This window comes from Dasypus novemcinctus, chromosome 8, assembly GCF_030445035.2.
Source record: "Dasypus novemcinctus isolate mDasNov1 chromosome 8, mDasNov1.1.hap2, whole genome shotgun sequence".
Lineage (NCBI taxonomy): Eukaryota > Metazoa > Chordata > Mammalia > Cingulata > Dasypodidae > Dasypus > Dasypus novemcinctus.
The window spans coordinates 59755559-59779268 of NC_080680.1; the positions used below are offsets into that span (position 1 = coordinate 59755559).

Consider the following 23710-nt stretch of genomic DNA (forward strand, 5'->3'; position numbering starts at 1 on the left):
TTAGACTTTATACCCAAAGCACAAGCAAAAAGAAAAAATAGATAAATGGGACCTCATCACATTAAAAAATTGGGGGGCCTCAAGGACTTTATCATGAAAATAAAACGTCAAGCTACACAATGGTAGAAAATATTTAGAAATCACATATCTGATAAATGTTTAATATCCAGAATATATAAAGAAATCATCGAACTTAACAACAAAAAGACAACCCAATTAAAAAATGGGCAAAAGGCTTGAATAGACATCTCTCCAAAGGAGAAATACAAGTGGCCAAAAAGCACATGACAAGATGCTCAACATTAACCATCAGGGAATTGCAAATCAAAACTGCAATGAGCTACCACTTCACACACATTAGAATGCCTGCTATTAAAAAAAAAAAATTGAAAATAACAAGTGTTGGAGAGGATGCAGAGAAATAGGAAGACTCACTCATTGCTGTTGGCAATATAGAATGTTGCAGAGCTGTGGAAGACAGTTTGGCTATTTCACAGTAAACTAAGTATGGAACTAATGTGACCTGGCAATCCCACTACTCGGTATATAGCCAGAAGAATTGAAAGCAGGCACTCAACCAGAGATTTTCACACTGCTAGTCATAGCAGCATTATTCACAATTGCCAAAAGATGGAAGCAACCCAAGTGTCCATCAACTGATGAATGGATAAGTAAAATGTAGTTTATACATACAATGAAATATTATTCAGTCATTAAAAGGAATGAAGTTATGTTATATATGACAACATGGGTGAACCTTGTAGACATCATGTTGAGTGAAATAGGCCAGACACAAAAGGACAAATGTTGTATGAGCTCACTGACTTAAAATAATTAAAATAATTAAACTCATAGAGTCAGAATCTTGGAAATAGTTACCAGAGGATAGGGTAAGGGTGAGGAATGGGACGTTAAGATTTAAAATGTACAGTGTTCCCATTTGGAATGATGGAAATGTTTGGTATCTATGGTTGTCATGGTAGGACAATATTATGAACATAATTTACAGCACTGAAATATATATCTGAATATGATTAAAAGGGAAATGTTAGGTAGTATATATGGTAAATGAATAAAATTTTTAAAAATCCTTTGAAACTACACAGCACAAACAAAATGTTCTATCATCAATTATAACAAATATTGCAAACCAGTGCAATGTGTTAATAATGGGATGGCATATGGGAATCTTGTGTTTTATGCATGATTGTTCTATAAACCCACATCTTCTGTAATACAGAAAAAAAATTAACACCTAGAACATTATCCAGCCCAGAGCAGAGTAGGTGCTCAATAAGTATTTGTGAACAAATGACTGAATTGTTTCCCTTCAACTGTTAAGGCACTTCAAAACTCTACATGTTGACCATATTTTCTTATTTCTCTCTGTTTCTTTTATCTTCCAGATAACAAATATTCAATTATTTATGGAAAAAAGGATGGAAGGAAGGGAGGGAAGGAGAAAGGGTCAGGAGAGGATAAGCCAGTTGAATAAACTTTTTTTTTTAAGATTTATTATTATCATTTTTTATTTATTTCTCTCCCCTTCCCCACTGCCCTTCCCCCCCCCCCAGTTGTCTGCTATCTCTGTCCATTCACTGTGTGTTCCTCTGTGTCTGCTTGTATTCTTGTCAGTGGCACCGGGAATCTGTCTCTTTTTTTGTGTCATCTTGCTGCTTCAGCTCTCTGTGTGTGTGGTGCCACTCCTGGGCAGGCTTCATTTTTTTTGAGTAGAGCAGCTCTCCTTATGGGGTGCACTCCTTGCATATGTGGCTCCCCTACGCAGGGGACACCCCTGCGTAGCAGGGCACTCCTTGAGTGCATCAGCACTGCACGTGGGCCAGCTCACCACACAGGTCAGGAGGCCCTGGGTTTGAACACTGGACCTCCCATGTGGTAGGCGGACGCTCTACCAGTTGAGCCAAATCCACTTCCCTTGAATAAACATTGATATTAGTTCAAAGAGAGAGGATTCTAAGTAGAGAGCTGCCTGGTGGAGGCAGAAAAATCTGCTGCAGATTTCGAAAAAAGTAAGTGCAAACTTCTTGGATGGATATCACAGTGTTAATCCTACAAACTCCTACATGCTAAAGAAAAATATGGGCAATTGGAGAGTGAGGCCAGATTAAAAGACAAATAGACACAGTCATCTCAGAGTTGTTCTTTGAATGAAGACGGCTAGGAATATATACTTATATACTACATACCAGTTTTCAAAATTATTTCCTTAATATCATAAACTGCCTAACACAAAAGTACTTTATCTTTATTCCAGTTATATCTGTATTCCATTATATCCAGTTGAAGCTTGATTCACATAGAAACTCTGCATTCGGTTCCTGGGAACAACTTCCATGTGTTTTTTGTTAAATAAAATATCCGAATATCAAGAGAAATAAGTTATAATGCTTAGCACTGGAATCCTGAATCTTTAGCTACATATACCTCCCAGCTATAATTTCATGTTTTTTTGAAAGACTAATCCTGGCATTACATTATTGTCGGTGGCCTCCAAAATATTCCTTGCCAATTATTCTGCTTGTTTTCAAAAGTTCTTTTAGTACAGGTATTTCCTGTTTTATTTAAAAATTAATGATAAATGATAAGCTTTCCAAGGTTTAGAGAATAAATTGTGGCCTAAGAAACATTTTTTTTTTGGATAGGCATTGTCTAAACCATTCCAACAGTTTTCTTTCTCAAGTTGAAAAGGTAATTATTTTTCCATTGTCATACATTCTTGAGTACCTAAAGAATGTATTTTGAGAAGTCATTCACAGAATATATTTTCAAAATGAAAACATCACGATACTCTTCCACAATGAGTAAAAGTCTCATCTCCCTTTTACATATTTATTTAATTCTGAAGTATTCTGCCTCTATAATAGGTGACATCCAAGTACTTAATCATTTTAATATGGGTTATTTTTTCCTATTTATTTGCTCAACAACGTAGAAGAAGAAAAACATTGTCGATTTGATAAATATATATCTTAACAAGGATCAGTCAATTTTTTTCAGTGTCAGCTTTGGTAGTGATAAGATAGTCTACAGAATACCAGTTTTCTTTTATTTTTCCTTTCAGGAAATGATATTATTTCAAGATGTTATAAGATCAATTAGACAGTTCAGTTCCCAATGTTAGAGGCTACCAAAACCAAAACCAAAACCAAAACCAAAACAAAAATGAAAGAACAAAAAATATTCTCAGAGTTTCTCTGTGTGAAAAACATCTACAATTCAAGAACTGCAACAATTGCATTTTAATTCTTTGCATAGGTTAATCATAAGGGAGACTTTTCCCTTTGGGTCCTGAAAACACTCTACCTTCTTCCTGAAATAGTGCCTTGAACTCTCCCTCTTCCAAACTCTGTGCCCTGCTGTGCCTCCTCTGCCTCAGATTCCATGTCCTACACTGTTTGATATATTCAGGATCAGGGATGTGCTTTCTGGTCATGAGTGAATGTGACCGGCGCCATTTGCAATCTCTGCAAAGCTGGGCAGAGAACCAAAGAATCACACCTGGCACTGTGTTAGTGTCCAAGGAGGATGAAAATAGGGCAAGCTGAACTTCAACGGCCAACATGACCAAGGCTGCCTGGCCCTCCACATGCCTTTGTTCTCGTCTTGAAAGATCATAGTGACCCAAGGTCATGACAGAGACTCTCTTTCCTCCAAGCCCAGGCCACTGCCTCTGATATTAGGTTAGCCTTATGAAAGTAGCACTTTTTGGACCACCAGTTCCACATTAGAACAGAAAAAAATGTTTATAAACACGCATAAAAATATACATATACACATCTACATATTAATATATGCATAGATGCATATTCTAAAAATAAACTGACAATACTGAAAGAGTATTATTTTTGGGATTTCATTCTGATACTGTGATCGTTTGGGCAATAATTAAATATTTTGCTACATGGGTGATAATAATGTTCTTACATTTATTTAATTGCTGTCACAACCACCTGGTGGGTTGGCCCTTAGATTTGCGTGCTGAGAAGTAGGAGGAAAAATAGTAATGACTAAAAAGACATTTGAGTGCTACTCTTGCCTCTGGCTGGTTTACTTTGGACATCATAACTCTCTTTTTTCAGGATCTAATATTTGGGAGTATGCTTGAGAAAACAGAGCTTCAGGGAAAGCTAAGAATGGCCTCCTCTTGGCTGACTCACTCTGACTTTAAAGTAATATGTCTTTACAGAACATGGTAAGTGTTCAAAGCCTGCTTTTAGTTTTCTCATATTTCTTATTACAGAAGAAAAATAATACTGTAAGTCATGCATTTGTTTAATTCCTTCTTTTATTTCAATGGGTGAAGCATTTCATCCTTTGTCATTAAAGAAAATGTGATAGCATCATTCCTTTCTACTAGTTATCTTGGTATTCCTTCAGCCGCACAAGCTGCAGGGTGCAGGTTCTTATCAGACAAGCCATCTCCACTAGCCTGGTCTAAGGAACATACACAGGAACACTAGAACATTCTGTGGTTGCAATACAGTGCCATGGAAAGAACACAGGCTTGGTTCAGAAACCTGGATAAGGTATTTCACTTTTCTGTGCTTCAGTTCCCCCCTGTAAAATGGTGATAATACCTGCCTTATGGTGTCTTCATTTTGATAAATAAAATTTTAATTATAAGTTTGGGCAGTGGTAGGAGCAGCAGGGCCCAGTTTGGCAAAGGCTCTCAGCACCCACAGCCCCTGGCACACACCCTTCCGGCTGCCAAGAGGCACAAGAGGAAGGAGCAGCCAAAGAGGAGATGGTCAGCTAAACCTGTTCCTGGGAAAGTGGAAACAAAGTCAAAAGAGGCAGCAGGAAAGGGTAAATCTTCAGGCAAGAAAAGTGCAACCATAAGGGTAAAGTGGAGTAAAGGGGAAATAAAGGAGCTAACCAAGAAACTAAAGAAGATTTACCTATAGAAAACAGAGATATTAACATGAGAAGAGCCCAGCCTCGAGGAAGCAGGAGAGAAAGAAGCCAAATCTAATTAATATCATATGCCACTTCCACGTCTTATTAGTTGTCCCTGTCTATCCCTTCCCATACAATCTTTTAAAAAGATTTATTTATTTATTCCTGCCCCCCTCCCCCATTGATTTTGTGCTTGCTGTCTACTCTTTGTGTCCATGCACTGTGTGTTCTTCTGTGTCTGCTTGTCTTCTCTTTAGGTGGCACCAGGAACTGACTCTGGGACCTTCCAGAGTGGCAGAGGGGCCCAATCTCTTGCTGCACCTCTGATCCCTGGTCTGCTGCCTGTGTATCTCCTGTGTGTCTTTTTGTTGCATCATCTTGCTGCGCCAGCTCACTGCACAGGCCAGCACTCCATGTAGGCCAGTTCTCCACTTGGGCCAGCATGCTGCATGGGCCAGCTTGCCTTTGCCAGGAGACCCTGGGAATCAAATCCTGAAGCCTCCTGTATGGTAGCCAGGAGCCCAATTGCTTGAACCACATCCGCTTCTCTCTTGTACAATTTTTATCAACTATTTTGTAAATGTAAGTTTTTTAATGGAATCTCACCTCATTCCATTTTTAACATGTAAATTTTTTTTCTAATTGATGAAATTACTTGCTGGCTATTTATTATTTTGTAAAACCAGAAAATAGTGAAATAGGAATCATAGGAGGCTTGATAATCTTGGATGTAAACTTAACATTCCAGAAGGGGTGGGGGCAGATTTTATATCCTATGTTAAATGGCAATTTGGAGTTGCAGTCATTTTAAATATCATTTAAAATTACTCCTTTTCTCATATTTTTTAGTATAATTGTTTTTAAAGAAAATTCTCCCTGATCTTCCTTTCCCTGTCGGGATTGTGGGTACTCTCTAACACCTTCACCTTTGGTCGTGGCAGTCCAGTTTTCCTAATATCTTTGTTTTGTGCTGGGAAAGATGGGAAATTTGAATATGTAATGTGTATGATATTAAATTATGAATTATTGGGACTTACCATATTGCTTATCAATATTTGAAGATTTTGGTACATGATATCCTCTTACAGAAAATTTGCCTCTAAATTTTAAGCTGGAAAATCACTGGATTCACTTTAGAAAAGTGATTTTTTTCTAAAGTGGCTTTTTAGATTTTGTATACATTAAAAATGGTATGTAAACTGTTCATAATGTCTGTGTGCTGATCTTCAAAACAACCAATAAAATCCCAATTATGAAAGAAAAAATTTAATTATGAAACTACTCACATTGTACTTGGCACATGGTAGGTACTCTGGAATGTTCCATAGTTATGTTGGTATATTTAGCAAAAATGGTCTACTCTATTCTCAGGCAATTTTCAAATTTCAAAGTACAAATTTTGTTTTCTTCACTTCTCTACTTCAAATTCCGCTGATAAATTACCTCAGAATTTACTGAACAGGGTTTCCTTTCTGCTTTGACAATCTTTGAACATGATACATTTTCAACGCCGCCCCCCCCCACCCCCCCCTCGCCTTTGCTATTTTATATCATGCAGCTCATGCCCTTGATTCCAGAGGGCCTCAAGGCTCTACTCTCCTTTTTCCTTCCAGGGCATTTTTGCTGCAGCAGCAGGAAGGCCAAGCACCTGCCCAAACCCAGTATCCTCTGTACCAGCTCTCTAAACTGGCTGACCATCTAGAACACCTGGGAAGCTATTTAAACCATCAGATTTACGCTGATTCTGGTTTAGCAGCATACTGGGAAATGTGCAGGATGCTGGACATTAACTGGACTAAATCATCTCCACTTTTCCCCTTTGTTTTATTTTATTTGTCTTCTAATGACCACAGTTCCTCCAATTTACTCTAAACATAAATTGCGCATAATCTTGGTCCTCTTATTCTTCTAAAGACTAAACCCATTGGTTTCTCCCTACAGCCTCAGAGAATTTCAGACCATACTCCAAACTTTCTCTAGACTCTTGCTCCTTTCTCTTCAACCTCTTCTCTAAACCTGAAGGGACTGTTCATTTCTCTCTCCCCTGGATGCCCTCCAGTCTTCTCTCCTTACCAGGGCACCAGAAGGATCCTCTGGATGCTTATCTCTTAACTACCCTCAGTAGGATCACATTCGCCCTCTGCCTTGACATTCCTGCTGGTCTTCTTCAGGAAAGTAATTCCTCTCCTGGGTCTCCTCCAACTGCATTCTAAATCGAATGGGAGGGAAGTGAATGTAGCTCAAATGGTTGAGTGCTTGTTTCCCATATACGAGGTCCTGGGTTCAATCCCCTGTCTCCTAAAAACAAACAAACAAACAAAACAAAAACAAAAACCCAAAACCAACTCTCATTGGGGAGCGGCTGTAGCTCAGTGGTTGAGTGCCTGCTTCCCATGTACGAGGTCCTGACTTCAATCTCTGGTACCTCCTAAAAATAAATAAATAAATAAATCTAGTGGGAACTGGTTGCCTGTGGGGGCTCCAGCCTGGCCTGACCCTTTCCCCTTGCCCCGAAGGTGTAGTGTCAGAGGGCTTGGCTGTTGTCATCCCCACCTCTGCCAACTGAGGCCTGCCAAGGTTGCCATGGAATCTGGGTATTAATTTCCAGGCTGTGGAAGCACTGGGGCCTCTGGACCAGACCTAAGGCAGTCTGATTGCAAGGGTGGCTGTGCATCTCCCTGACAGCTGGAGACATGGGGCTGGACGACAGCCTTTCAACTGGATCCTGCTAGAGCAACCTGTGCTTCTAGAGGTGCATGGGAACAAGGGAGTCAGGGAAATAGGCGAGAGGTTGATGTTTCTCATGACTCAGTTATCTCCTCAGTGAGGAAGTCTGCACTTCTAGTCCCATCTTCTCACCACAATTAAAACTTCCAACTTAAAAAAAAAAAAAGATAGAAACAAAAAACAAACAGCAAACTTCCATCTTTGCTGCCTGCTGGACATCTCTCCTGGACATCTTGCTTCAAAACTAAACTCATCATTTCTTTTCCAAAACCTGTTTCCTACTCCATACTTCCTTGTTAGGGATTCTAGATTTCTCCCTAATTTCAGCACAGACTAGTGACATTTCTAATGTTGGCAGTATCTACAATTTTTTTACAGTGAAGGTATAGCATCATTCGTTCAAGAAGAACCGGAGAGGTTTCTGAAGAACATGCATAATTAAGGCTCTGGGGCAGGGTGATGAGAGTAGAATGAAAAAAAGGAAAGGTTTTAAGAATCAGAAGAGTGTGAAGCCACACACATTGAGGGCATAGCAACATTTTATGTAGAGTTTGAGAGTGTCAAATGCAGCATTCAGTCCGGTAAGAACATGTCTGTAAAATACCCCCTGGAATTGGCAAATAGAAAGTTGTCGGTGACCTGGGGGGGTTGTCATTTTTATAAGGAAAATGGTGGCCAAAGGATTGGTAGGAATAAGTTGGGTAATTGTGCTAGAGGGGAATGTGAAGTCAAAGGAAGGCTCGGCAAGCAGGTGAAGCTCAGTAGTTGAACATCTGCTTCACATCTATGACGTTTTAGGTTCAATCCCTGGTACGTCCTGAAAAGAAAAAAAGGCAAGTTTCATACATATTTTGTATTTTCAGAATAGGAGTGACTTGAGCTTATTTCTAGGTTAAGATGAAGGAGTATGTGGGGCATCCAGATGAATAAAAATGTCAAGGAGGCATTTTAAAATGTATTAGGGAAGAAGAATACACACCAGAGCTTCTCAGCACATCTTTAAGGAAGGACACGCTTAAAGGTCATTGCTCTCTTTCTGTCTCTCTCTCCCTCATTCAATTTAACCATTCCTTTTTCCTGACATTACCTCTGTTTCAGTATCTTCCTCGCCTCTGTTCTTATAGTGTTTCTCACCTCCTTCACACTTACACCAGAGAGATCATATTAAGTCACAAATATTATTAATTCTGGAAATAATTTTTTCATCCAGCAAACAATTATTGAGGCCAACTTGTATTCTTGCTGTTTGTCTTGTTAGTATTCATTTCCTTGTTTTCCCTCCCCATAATTCTTTATCTTTCCACTTCAAAATTCATATAATTTTACAGAAGGGGCACATAACATAGATTATTCTGTCTCCTTTGACATTTGGATTTGTTCCTCTGTGTGTATTTGACCTAAGACTGCTAATTAGGGTGAATCTTTAGATTTTATAGAAATGTTAGAATAAGGGTAGTTTTCTCTCTCTTTACATGATGTGGTGTGTAAATATAGGCCCTGTAATTGCTACAACTATTTTTAAAAAAAGATTTATTTTATTTATTTATTCCTCCCCCCCTTCCCCCGCTCTGTTGTTTGTACTTGCTGTCTGCTCTCTATGTCCATTCACTGTGTGCTTTCTTTGCTCGTCTTCTCTTTAGGAGGTACTAGGAACTGAACCTAGTAAGTGACTGTGGTAGACAGGAGCTCAATTTCTTGAACCACATTTGCTTCCCTCTACAACTATTTTTTTTTCCTTTAAGATTTATTTATTTATTTCTTCCCCCTCCCTTCATTTTCTGCTCTCTGTGAGCATTCGCTATCTGTTTTTCTGTGTCTGCTTGTATTCTTATTAGGCGGCTCTGGGAACTGATCCTGGGACCTACCGGAGTGGGAGAGAGGCAGTCATTCTCTTGTGCCACCTCAGCTCCCTGTTCTGCTACATCTCTCATTGTCTCTCCTCTATATCTCTTTTTGTTGCATCATCTTGTCATGCCAGCTGTCTGTATTGGCTGGCACTCCTACGTGGGGCGGCATTCTTGTGTGTGGTGGCACTCCCGTGTGGGCTGGCATTCCACGTGGGCCAGCTTGCCTTCACCAGGAGGCCCTGGGCATCGAATCCTGGACCTTCTATATGGTAGATGGGAGCCCAATTGCTTGAGCCACATCTGCTTCCTTACAAATGTTTTTTATTGTATATAACTTAACATTGTCATTTACCATTTTTAAGCATACAATTCAATGACCGTAGTTACTTTTTGCAATGCTGTGCTACCATCACCACCCTCTATTACTTAAACATTTTCATTCCCTGAATCAGAAGCTCTTTGTCCATTAAGCAATAACTTCCCCTTCCCCAGCACCTGATAACCTCTTATCTACTTTTTATCTCTATGAATTTTTCTTATTCCAAATATTTCAAAGAAGTGGAATCACACTATTTGTTCTTTTATGTCTGTTTATTCTCTTAGCATGATGTTTTCAAGGTTCATCCATATATTAGAACTTCATTCCTTTTTATGGTTGAATAATATTCCATTATATGTATATTACATGTTTTGTTTATCCATTGTTCTGTTGAAGGATACTTGAGTTCTTTCTACCTCTTCCCTATTGCAAATAATGCTATTTGGCTATTTATATATCTCTTTTGGAGAACTGTTTATTCAAGTCCTTTGCCAATTTTTTTTTTTTGAGGTACCAGGGCCAGGGATTGAACCCCAGACCTTATATGTGGAAAGCCAGTGCTCAACCACTGAGCCACATCTACTCTCTCCTGAGCTGTGTTTTCATTTGTTTGCTTGTTTTTGTTTTTGTTTTTTTTAGGAGGCACTGAGGACTGAGCCCAGGACCTTCCATATGGGAAGCAGGTGCTCAATCACTTGAGCCACATGTGTCCACCTTTGCCAAATTTTTAATGGGATTGTTTGTCTTTTTGTTGTTGAGTTATAGTAGTTCTTTATATATTCTGGATATTAAACCATTATTAGATATATTATTTGCAATGTTCTCTCATTCTATTTTTTGTCTTTTCACTTTTTGATATCTTTTTGTCTTTTGATGCACAAAAGATCTTACTTTTGGTGAAGTCCAGTTTATCTATTTTTTCTTGCTTTGTTGTTTGTTTCTTGCTTTGTTGCTCATGCTTTTGTATCATATCTAAGAACTCATTGCCTAATAAAGGTCCTATAGCTTTTCCCCTAAGTTTTCTTCTAAGAGTTTTATCATTTTAGTTGTTTTATTCAGGTCTTTGATCCATTTTAAGTTAATTTTTGCATAAGCTGTGAGGTAGGGGTCTTCTAATTCTATTGCTTTAGTCTATCTAGTTTTCCCAGCACATTTGTGAAGAGACTATTCTTTCCATATTAAGAAGACTTGACTCTCTTGTCAAAAAAAAAATCAATTGGCTATTGATATGTGGGTTTATTCCTGTGCTTTCTATTCTATTCCATTGGCCTATATGCCTGTCCTTGTCCCAGTAACATGCTATTTTGATTACTGCAGCTTTGTAATACATTTTGAAATCAGGAGGTACGAGTCCTCTACCTTCATTCTTCCTTTCAAGATGGTTTTGGCTATTCAAGGTAAATTATCTTTATTTTTTAAATTAGGTTGAATTGTATTTTCTAATATATCTACCCCATGTACCAGAATTTGTCCTAGAATCTTGACATCACTTACTTAATAGTCCTCAATGATTCTCCTTGCTATAAAGGCATTGATGCCTAGGACCATTAAATACAGGACAAAGTCTACATTCCTTTTCAGGGAGCTTCAAGATCAACAATGCTTCTATGACTTGGCCTTGCCTACTTGTTCAGCTACATTTCCCTTCGGCATTTTACCTTCCAGTCAGTAATGAACTATTTATAATTCTCCAAGCATGCTCTGGATGTTTTAAAAGATGTACTCAAATTATTTGAAATTCCTCTGTTCAAGATGTGATATATAAGATGTGCATCTGGAGGGGTTTGTGACTGCTTCAGCTAATAGATTATAGCAGAAGTGATGCTTAAGTGACTTCCAAAACTAGACCCTAAAAGTTGTGCAGCTTCCTTAGGTTCCTTTAATGCTCGCTGTCCAGATGCTTCTTTCCTGCTGGGACATTCCCTCTTGGAACCCTACTGCCATGCTGTGAGAATCTCAAGCCACCTGGAAAGACCATTCATATAGGTCCTCCTAACCACAGTCACAGTTAAGCATAGCCTTTGAGTTATTTTGAGCCAGTAGCAAGATATGTGAGTGAAGAAGCCTCCAGACGATTCCATCCAGTAAGTATTGTGTCCTTCCCAGACATATCTAGAGCTCTAGAGTTTTTATAGATTAGGCCCACACATTATGAAGCAGAGACAAGCTGTCCTGCCGCATTCTACCTAACTTTCTGTTTCACAGAACCCATGAGCATAATAAAATGGTTGCTATTTTATGTCATTAAATTTGGGGTCCTTGTTGCATAGCAATAGATAATTGCAACATAATTTGGAATTTGTATTTATATGGCAGGAATACCTGTCCCCTTGTTGCCAAGGAAAATTCTTATCGTATAAGTCTAAAATAAAATTCTACCACCACATTAAAGCTTTCCTTTGATCCCTCAAACCAGCATTACATTTCCTTTCTATGCTACTCTAAGTGTGGCATGGGTCAGCTCCACACAGGTCAAGGAGGCCCGGGTTTAAACTGCGGACCTCCCATGTGGTAGACGGACGCCCTATCCATTGGGCCATTAGGCCAAGCCTGCTTCCCAATATAGTATTTCTTTACATAATTTTCTGAAAAACTGCTGAACTATCTTTCACAGCAGCTGCACACATTTTACATTCCCACCAACAAAAGACAAGTGTTCCTATTACTCCACATCCCCTCCAGTTCTTTTAATATTTTATTTTTTTCAATAGTAGTTATTCTTTTTTTTCTTATTCCCCCCTCCCCCCACTCTGTTGTCTGCTTTTTGTGTCCATTTGCTGTGTGTTCTTTTGTGTCTGTTGCATTCTCATTAGGAGTCTCTGGGAACCCATCCTGGGGCCTTCCAGAGTGGGAGAGAGGTGATCATTCTCTTGCTCCCTAGTTCACTGCATCTCATATTGTCTCTTCTTTGTGTTTCTTTTTTGTTGCATCATCTTGCTGTGTCAGTTTTCCATACCACTCCTGGGCAGGCTGCTTTTCCTGCGCAGGGCTGCACTCCATTGCATGGGGGCCACTCCTTGCGTGGGGGGCACCCCTGCGTGGGGCGACACTCCTTGCGCATGGCAGCACTCCATGTGGGCCAGCTCACCACACGGGCCAGGAGGTCCTGGGTATCAAACTCTGGACTTCCTATATGGTAGGCAGACACTCTATCCATTGAGCCATATCTGCTTCCCAATAGATGTCATTCTAATAGTTGTGAAATAGTATCTCATTGTAATTTTGATTTGCATTGATGGCTAATGATGTTGAGCAATTTTTCATGTGCTTATTGGCCATTTGCATATTTTCTTTGGTGAAATATCTATTTAAGTCTTTTGCCCATTATTAAATTGGATTGTTGGCCTTTATGTTGTGGAGTTGTAGAATTTCTTTATGCATTATGGATATTAAACTTTTATTGGATATTGAATTCCAAATATTTTTTCCCATTGTGTAGGGTTTCAGTTTACTTTCATGAATTCTTTTGATGCACACACTTTTTTTTTTCCTTTCTAATTTTGATGAGCTCCCATCTATGTATTTTTTCTTTGGTTGCTTGTGTTTTGGGTGTTAAGTCTAAGAAACAATTGCCAAAACAAGGTCCTGGGTATGCTTTCCTAATGTTTCTTCTATGACTTTTATAATTCAGGTTCTTTTAGATTGGTCTTTGGCCAATTTTAGTTAATTTTTGTATATGGCATGAGGTAGGAGTCTGCATTCATTCTTTTACATATGGACATCCACTTTTCCCAGCACCACTTTTTGACGAGAAGTTTCTTTCCCAATCAGATGGAGATTTGATCCCCTTGTCAAAACCAGTTGGCCATAATGTTAGGGTTGATTTCTGATTTCTCAATTTTATTCTATTAGTCTAGATGTCTGCCTTTGTGATAGTACTATGCTATTTTCACTACTGTGGCTTTGTAATAAGTTTTAAGATTGGGAAGTGTGAGTATTCAAGACGGTTTTGGCTATTCAGGCCCCTTACCCATCCTTATAAGATTGATGATTTACTTTTCCTTTCCTATAAAGAAGGATATTACAATTTTTTATTGGGATTGTATCTCATTTATAAATTATTTAAGTAGAATTGACATTTTAACAGTGTTTAGTCTTCCAATCCATGAATATGGAATATCCTTTTCTTTCTTTTGGTTCATATATATAATTGTTTTGTCTTCTTGTTGAATTTACCCCTTTATCATATATAATGACCTCTCTCTCCCTTATAACATTTTTTTTTTCACTAGAAATCAGTTTATCTGATTTAGTATAGTTACCCCAGCTCTCTTTTGGTTATTACTCTCTTTTGGTTATATAAAACTCGGCTTGTGTTTTATTTTCCATCCTTTCATTTTCAGCCTACTTATGTCTTGAATTTAAGGTGAGTGTCTTATAAACAGCATATAGCTGGGTCATACTTTACATCCATCCCACCAATTTTTGCCTTTTCACTGGAGAGTTTAATCCATTTACACTTAAAGTATTGACTGAAAGTGGAGGACATTCTTTTGCTATTTTTCTATTTAGTCTTTGTAAGTCATACCTTTTTTATAGTTCATAAGAGTTTTACTTATATAGTAAGGGATAGATGGACCAAGAGACACCAAATATTCATGATACATTAAATATCCATGAAGCACATGAATTACTCAATGTTCAATATTAAGTCTTTGTGGTGATTTGGAGCTGTATGTACCCCAGAAAAACATGTTCTTAAATCTAATCCTTTCCTGTGGATATAAACCCATTCTAAGTAGGACCTTTTGATGAGGTTACTCCAGGTAAGGTATGACCTGTCTCATTCAGGATGGGTCTTAATTCTATTATTGGGGTCCTTTATAAACAAAACAAATAAAGAGAGAGAGAGAGAGAGGCTTGGAAGCAAGAAGCTGAAAACAACAAAATCTGGAAGAGAATGGAGAGACCAGCAGACACTGTCATGTGCCTTGCCATGTGGCAGAGGAGCCAGTGATCACCAGCAGCTGGTCTCTGGGAAGAAAGTATCACTGTGAAGATGCCTTGATTTGGGAATTTTCTCACCCTCAAAACTGTAGGCTAATAAACTCCCATTTTGTAGTATTTTGAGCAGCCTAAGAAGATAAAATAATATTCAATATTGAACTAGTCAATATTAACTTGGCTACCCATTGGTGACCTCATTCTTGACCTATGTTACCTCTGACCACAAAACACAGATAACCTACTGAACAGGTTAGTTGTTGAGCTGTGTCCTTTACTTTGGATCTTTTAAGTATATATTACTTCTAATCACCTTCCATCTGCTGAACTCCATTGCTCAAACTTACCTCTGGACCTTTAAACTAACTATACCATCATTGGAGAGGGCAGATATGACAGAGAGACAGAACATATGAACATAGCATAACCCAGGGTGCTTGCAGTATGGCCCTTCCATCTGCTTGTACTCTTTGCTGTCTAAACTTTATATGTTAGTTTATTCTGGCTTGCACCATATCTAATAAGAAATATGCTGTTACTGTCTTATCTTTGTTTGTCTGTATGTAATGTTTTTTTTTTTTTTTCCCTCTGATTGCCTTCAGGAGTTTATGTTTATCTCTGGTTTGTAGCAGTTTGAACATGATGTGTCTAGGGATGTGTGTCTATGTGTCTATGTGTTTTGTATTCAGTTTAGTGTTCTCTATGCTTCATGGATCTGTGATTGGTGTCTTTCATTAATTTTGGAAAGTTCTTGACCATTTTTTCTTATATTTTTTCTGTCTCATTCTATCTTGTCCTACTTAGATTCCAATTACAAGTGTATTATATGGTTTGATATTGTGCCACAGTTCTTGGATGCTCTGTTCTATTTTTTATTTAATATTTTTCTTTTTGTATTTCAATTTATGGAAATTCTCTTGCCCTGTCTTAAAGTTCACTCATTCTTCTGGCTGTTTCAAGTTTACAGATGTGAGTGTTGAAGGTGTTCTTCATTTCTGTTACTATGTTCTTCACTTGTAGAATTTCAGTTGATTGTTTCTTACAGTTTCCATCTCCATGCTGAAATGTCCCATCTGTTTTTGCATGGTGTCTATCTTTTCCACTAGAGCCTTTGAAATATTATTTGCAGTTATTTTAAATTCCCCGTTTCATAGTTCTAACATGTAGACCACATCTATGTCTACTAATTTTTTTGTCCTTAACAGAATGTTATTTTTTCTAGTTTATTTGTGATAAGTTTTTTTGAAACCTGGACATCCTATGTAGGATGTTAGTATTAATGGATGAAAGAAGGTATGCTTCATCTTGGCTAGGACTTTAGCATGGAGGTGTTAAGTTAATTTAGTCAAGAGTTGAGATTTTTTGTTGTTGTTGTTGTTGTTGTTTTTAAAGACTATTAGAATTTTTATTGGGATTATGTTGAATCTGTAACCATGATCTTTTTTTTCTTCCCCTTCCCCTCCCCCATGCTGCTGTTTTTGCTGTCTGTGTCCATTCGCTGTGTGACCTTCTGTATCTATTTCTCTTTTTTGTCTTCTCTTCTCGTCTTTCTCCTTTAGGATTCACCAAGAGTCGATCCTAGGGGCCTCAGATGTGGAGAGAGTTTCCCTGTCAGTTGCGTCACCTCAGTTCCTGCTTTCTGCTGAGCTTGACCTTGACTCTCCTCTTCATCTCTCTTTTGTTGCATCATCATCTTGTTGTGTGACTCACTTCCATGGGTACTGGCTCACCACATGGGCACTCGGTTTGCTGTGTGGGCACTGGGCTCACCATGTGGGCACTCGCACAGGCACTCAGCTCACCACGCAGGCACTGGCTCACTGCGCGGGCACTCATATAGGCACTCGGCTTGTCACCCAGGTACTCATGTGGGCACTTGGCTCACTGCATGGACACCCACATGGACACTTGACTTGCCACACAGGCACTCGGCTCACTGCACAGACAGTTGGCTCACCATGTGGGCACTGGCTCACCATGCAAGCACGCTTTCTCTTCTTTGTCACTAGGAGGCCCAGGGATTGAAACTGGGTCCTCCCAAATGGTAGGCAGAGGCCTTATCACTTGAGCCACATCTGCTTCCCTGGATTTGGTTTTATTATTGATGTGGTTACTCACTGCATATGACTGTCTTCATATTGCTTTAGTGATACTTCGTCTTAGAGTAGGGGCTGGTTTGTCAGACTGTTTTTCTTAGGGCCTGCTCCACCCTCTGTTTAAGGCTTCATTTTGTCTGTGCCCCAATGAGGGAACTCTCTCCAAGCTCCTGCCCTTCTCCCAGCAGTAGATTGCCATTTGAGGCACAGCGTCAGGCAACAGTCTGGCTTGCCTCTCTGGCCAGCTCTGGCGCGAAGTAGGTACCGCTTCCGCTAGGGTAAGTGTGGCTGGTACGGGCACTCTGCCCTCGGCCTGGTATGGGCGTCACCCTCGGCCCGCCCTTCGGCCCTTCGGCCCTTCGGCCCTCCCACCGCACGTCATCTCATGCTCCCCCCCCCCCCCCCCCCCCCCCGCTTGCCGAGCCAACCGCCTGACCTTATAAGGGCATTCAACAGCCCTGCCCTCCCCGCGCCGGCCTGCAGCACCTCAGCTCCCATACCATAGATAGGCAAAAACCCCGTGCTCACCAATCAGCTCTCACCCCGCACTAGCCCCACCCCCGTTCCCTCGAGCTTATATTGTCCAACACTTCCTCAATAAATCAGATCTGCGCCATCAGCCAGTCTCCGTGGTCTGTCTCCTCTAGCCGGGCCGCGTCGTCCTCCCCTCCTGCGACCCCATGAAGCCCCGCAGAGGCTTCAGCCATTTATTATTATTCAATGCTTGCTAACCTGGTGGGATGGGGGAGAGGGTGGGGAGTTGAGTTCTCTATCATCCTGGTCCAGTCTCGGTCTTAGGGGCTGTATTCTTAGGTCATATGGGCCGGGTCTTCTCAGTTATAATGGGCAAGAAGTTGTTGCTCTTGTTTTCCTGTTCTCTTCACCCAGCTGCATGGGTGCCCTGACAGTGACATAAAGGTTTTGTTATTATTCCACCAGTAGCTTAAGGTTTTTATCTTACAGGGGAGAAGGGACTGGGCCTGTACCATAAGGAAGGAGACTTTCTGTGTCTCTTGCTTCTGAGGAGCACTCAGTGAAGTCCTTGGTGAAAGCCTGCAAGTGTATGCAAAAGCCCCTTGCATCTGTGGCTCCTAGGGATTCTATAGTCTTATGCTAGCTCACACTCAGCCTTTAGCAACTCAGTCAACATTTTTAGTTAAAATCAAATCTTCTTCCTGGTTTGTATGGCATCCTGCATTTGTCCCAGGTAAGCACATGCTTGTGACCTATTTCTCTTCAGAAGTCCCTAGCTTTCCTTAGATTTTGAGCTAGGTGGTTGCCCTGTAACCTCAGCCCCTGGAAACAGCCAAGAATTGATTCTGTATTGATAGATTACCTAGACTTTTCTATCATAAAGGTAGGAGCAATGGACTTTACAGCTTCTACATCCTAAGAAGCTCGTACCATATCCTAAGGCTGTTAACCTACCCCTCTGTTACTTTGTATTCCCCTTGCTTCTTATTGTGTATTTTAAATTGGTTTAATAAACTGTGAGCTTTGATCATCTTAATTTGATCTGTGAGCATTTCTGTTCCCTAATGTCCACAGAATTTACCTGGTAGGTACCTCGTAGGGTACCTCTAGGTTACCCACTGCATCAAGGTAATTTCCCAAATGGCTACTATTCCTTGACATAGGCAAGTCTCCTCCCTGTCAAAATTATTTCCTGAAAGCCTGAGTACTGCACTGACCCACGGTTTATAAACATGAAGAGTGACAACGCTTTCTTAAATAAAACAATTTAGCCTTAAGATAATATGTAAAACATGCACACATGTAAATATGTAAAATACGCACACATGCACAACAATGAATAACTATTTCAATTATAATAAACCATACTTCTGTTAACAGTTTCTTGAAATTAGAGAGCTATAAATTACCCAAGATTATTTTTGTCCAAGTCTCTTCTTTCCTGGTGGCAAAATTGAGACCAACTGGTAGAGTGACAATTCTAAGGTCCAGAGGAGTCAGGTATGGGATAAGCCTCTGGTCTCCTGAGGCCCAGGATTTGGGAATTTAGAAAAGATATCTAATACAAGAAATTAACTCTGGTGGGAAAATGGCAAAAACATAGTTTGTTCTTTCATGAGTATATGAATTAATTTTCGTTTGGCCACAAGTTATAAGAAACTCAACCATCCCTCTGTGAAGCAGGTATTATGTGATAAACCAAGAAGTCCAGAGCAGGTGGATGGTGCCAGGTATCAATAGTGTTAGATTATTTATATCTCTTAGCACTGCCACAGTCATTTATTGGCTACTTGTCCTTGAATTTATTGCCAAATGGTTGCAAGGTGGTATTGCAGCTTGAAACATAACATCCTCATGGCAACCACGTTCAAGGCAGAGAGGGGGGCAGGTCTCCTTGTCTTTCTCTTTTCATACAGAAGTAAAACCCTTACAGAGTATACCCACATTAAATTTTTTATTACATTTCAAAGACCCAAATGGGGTAACATGCCCACCTATAAACCAATCATCGGCAAAGGGTAATGGGATTACTATGCTTGACTTGGAGTCTAAATCTAAACTGAGCACAGTTCAAACTTGGAGGAGCCTATCTTCCCCATGCATGTTGCTTCCTTGGAGTTCTATATACTAAACTCAAGTGGATAGCTATTGGTTTAGCTATGTTTGAGTTTCACTAAATGACATTTTCCTGCTTTAAAAATGACCACAGTGAAATAAAGAAGACAGGGTGGGAAGTTTTCTAAGAAGCATATCACTCATTCAAATAAAGCCTGGGGAAAATGAGAAGAATATAAGCTAAACCTCAAAAAAAGGTGTTATTAAAAAGAAAATATTAAGCCAACATCTCTTTTTACTCCTTGGAATAACAGAGCTTTTACTTACATAGGAATTAGTTCTGAAGTGGTGTTATTTTATCAGTCTTTGACTCACTCTTTCAGACCTTCTACTTGTTTCTGTGGTTCTCATATATTTTATTCCCAAACCTGAATCAGAATAGGTTAATAAAATTTTATTTTGTCGATCAGCTATGACATTTTTAGATCCCTGGATGAAATATACACAATTAAATTGCAACAGTGTATTTCAACTCATGTCTAAGCATTCTAATATATTGATTATATTTGGGAAATTTGAGATTTTGTTTTTTAAAAATTCAAGATTATTAGATTAACTGTAAGTCATATGGGTAACACGCTACACTTAGATATAAAGTTGAAAATGTCTGAAATAATTAAGGGATTGACATGTATATAGCATTTGCATAGAAACACAAGCTATTGTTTACTTTTAAAATTGTGTTTATATATACATAAATGTAAAATTTGCCATTTTAACCACTTTAAGTGTACAATTCAAAATCTCAACGTGTTTTAAAGAATTTATGTCGTTCATTAAAATTCTCTGTATAATGCTACTTTACTACCATTTCCCCAAAGAAGTTTCTCTTTTAAGAAACAAACATAAGAGTAAATGGTGAAAAGAAACTTTTCCCTATTTAAAAGTCCTTCTTCAAGTTGGTTTTAAAAATGAAATCTTAAGTTAGTCCTCATTCCTCAAACTATTTACCTACCAGGAGAATTGGGGGCAAAGTATAATTACATGGGATTCATTCTTGGCATGTTCCTGGAAACTCTCTTCCACTATTCAGCAACCCTTACTGCAACAACAGACAATATAATATCCCAATTTTTCTACTGAACAAATACAATTTAAGTCTGAAATGAATGACACTGCACATGTCAGGTATGTCTGAGAAGGCTGTAACCTAAACGATGAACCTGTTTATAACACACACTAGACTCCTAATTTCTGTTTTGGTCTTCTGAGGCTTGTTGCTAAATCCCTTTCTACATTAAAAACACCAACCACACTCTTCACTTATCTGACAGACTGCAAAACTGTGGAGAATAAAATTCTGCTTGGATATCATGTCTTCACCGTATATAGCCGCCACATACAATGATGGTCAGTAATGACTGAAATATGGCACTAAATGCAATCCCTGCCATGTGAATTGAATTAATTGATTTATTAGGTATAAAATAGCCAGGTGGATTTAAGCTAATTAAGAATTTGATTGCTAATTGCCAACAAGGGGGAATTTCAAAAAAATAAGTTGAGGAAGTGATATTATTTGTAGCACATATAAACCACAGGCTGCCTCCAGCAAGGAAAGCAATGATAGGAATATATTAGTGGTAACCACAGTGTCTGAGCAGTAAAAAAAACAACACAAAGGCAGCTCATTCTCTCTGGGATCCGTGAATGGTTCTGGTAGTATCATGGCCTCTTAGTAGACATCCATAAGAAAACCAGACAAGACAAAAAAAAGAATGTGAAAAATTAAAAAGGGTCTTAAAAAAAGATAGACATATGAATTGCGAGATAATAGTTAGCTAGGATGACCTGCCACTATAGGAATGATATGTAATGAAATGAAATAATATTCTATGATATCTTTCTTTGTCTATCGGTTCATCTATTCTGTACATTCAACCACTCACTGATAATCACCTTTAATCTTAGCAAAAACCTACAGATGAAGGAACTGGAGCTTGGACACATTAAATAAATTGCCCCAGGACACAAATTTGGTAAGTAGTAGAACTGGCATTCAAACACAAGCTGTCTCCAGAGCTCTTGAGCTTAGTCTTTTACCTACACTGCCTTCTGATAAATCTTTTTTTTTTAAATTCCTTACAAAACTTTATTTATTCCCCTTTACCTTCCACTTTAATTTAATATTCTCTTTGGTTTTCCAGTTATTTTATTCTGAAAGATGAATGTAAGAGAGTGATCCCACAAAGGAAAGCAACTCAGTAGCTGTTGTATTCTCTTAAATGATATAGTACGTATGAATAGCTGCGTAGTTATTTTACATTAATGATCACCAATGGATAAAAGATGCCAAAGACCTCTAGTCAAAGTTTTGCCTTTCTCTTCATTAAGAATCAACTCATGGAGTCCAAAAGCAATCTCTTGAATTAAGGTTTATATATTTACTTCTGCTTCATTCCAAAGTTAGAACAGGTGGTGATTCTGGAGATGCCCACCCAACAAACATGGTTGTGGCAATGATACCAATTATTCCACGTAAAGGAGAGTTGGAAGAGGAGAAGCAACTCCTCTGGGTGGAGATGGTGCTGATGGAGGAGGTGGTGGGAACAGCCCACCACTGTCTGTGGATGCAGTGGAGGAAGTCCTGTAATTCATGAGCAATCTGAGGGTTGATGTTCCTGTGTCCAGTTTTGCTGGAATTCTCTTCCAAGCTCTTCAGTATTTTTTTGCATCTTGGCTTCTACTTATGGCCAGGCTTGGAATTCTTCATTGGACTATGAGATGAGTGAAATCAGCATTTAGTCTTTGTCTATGCTAGAAGTGTCCCACACCATGGAAATGTGGTACCAGATGTAAATCACACTTTTGGATTATTTTAAAATACCAGGACCTATAACACCAATGCCTAGACATCACCAGCCTTTACAATTTCCTTTCTTTATTTCCATTCACTTTCTTCTGGCTGGGGCCAAATGCTGGCAGGAAAGCCCATAAATCTTTTTAATGGCTAAGTCATAATTTCACTTTCTAGATGTACCAAATTAATGTAATTATCCTCCTATTTTGGACATGTGGTTTGCTTCCAATTTTTTCTGCTATTAAATAAATATTGGTGTGGTGAATTTACTTTAATAATTTGTCCACTTCTCTGATTATTTCTCGGCCATTTGTACATGATTGTTGGAGAAATATTGTTGGAGAAATATCCTTGACTTTTTTTTTTAAAGACTTATTTTTATTTATTTCTCTTCCCTTCCTGCCCCGGCCCCCATGCCCTTTGTCTGCTCTCTTATGTCCATTCATTGTGTATTCTTCTGTGTCCGCTTGCATTCTCAGGGGCACCAGGAATCTGTGTCTCTTTGTCGCATCATCTTGCTGTGTCCGCTCTCCTATGTGTGGTGCCACTCCTGGGCTCTCCTTACGGGATGCAATCCTTGCTCATGGGGCTCACCTACACGGGGGCACCCCTGCGTGGCATGGCACTCTTTGTGCATGGCAGTACTGTGTGTAGGCCAGCTCACCACATGAGCCAGGAGGCCCTGGGTTCAAACCCTGGATCTCCTATATGGTAGGCAGATGCTCTATCAGTTGAGCCACATCCGCTTCCCTCCTTGCCTTATATTTAAATTGGGTTGTTTGTCTTTTTACTATTGAGTTGAAAAGTTCTTTTTTTTAATTGATTAATTAATTAATTAATTATTCTTCCTTTTCCCGCCCACCCTCCCCAGTTGTCTGCTCTCTGTGTCCATTTGTATTCTTGTCAATGGCACCTGGAATCTTTGTCTCTTTTTGTTAAGTCATCTTGCTGCCTCAGCTCTCTGTGTGTGTGGTGCCACTCCTTGGCAGTCTACACTTTTCCTTTTTTGCGCTGGGCGGCTCTCCTTATAGGGCGCACTCCTTGTGTATGGGGCTTCCCTACACAGGAACACCCTTGTGTGGCACGGCACTCCTTGTGCGCACCAGCACTGCACGTGGGCCAGCTCATCACATGGGTCAGGAGGCCCTGGGTTTGAACCTTGGACCTCCCATGTGGTAGGTGGATGCTCTAACTTTTGAGTCAAATCCACTTCCCTGAAGACTTCTTTATATATTCTATAGATAGAAACATTATTAAATATTTGATTTGTAAATGTTTTCTCCCTTCTATGGGCTGTCTTTTCATTTCTTAAAGATGTGCTTTGAAAAGCAGGAAAGTTTTTAATCTTGATGAATTCCATTTTTTTCTACCTATTTATTTTGTAACCTGTGTCTAAGAAACCATTGCCTAATCCAAAGTCATGAAGATTTAGCCTTATATTTTCTTCTAAGAGTTCCAAGTTTTTAGCTAT

The 23710-nt window shown here is 39.2% G+C and overlaps 1 long non-coding RNA gene across 1 annotated transcript in view; it reads left to right on the forward strand.

Moving 5' to 3' along the window:
- The window catches only part of LOC111765830 (uncharacterized), a 68781-nt gene that overhangs the window by 40071 nt on the left and 5000 nt on the right, over positions 1–23710 (forward strand). Inside the window, exons 5-6 of the long non-coding RNA XR_002798057.2 lie at positions 4101–4213; positions 21351–21418. This is a non-coding gene — a long non-coding RNA (uncharacterized lncRNA). The remainder of the gene's footprint in view (positions 1–4100; positions 4214–21350; positions 21419–23710) is intronic.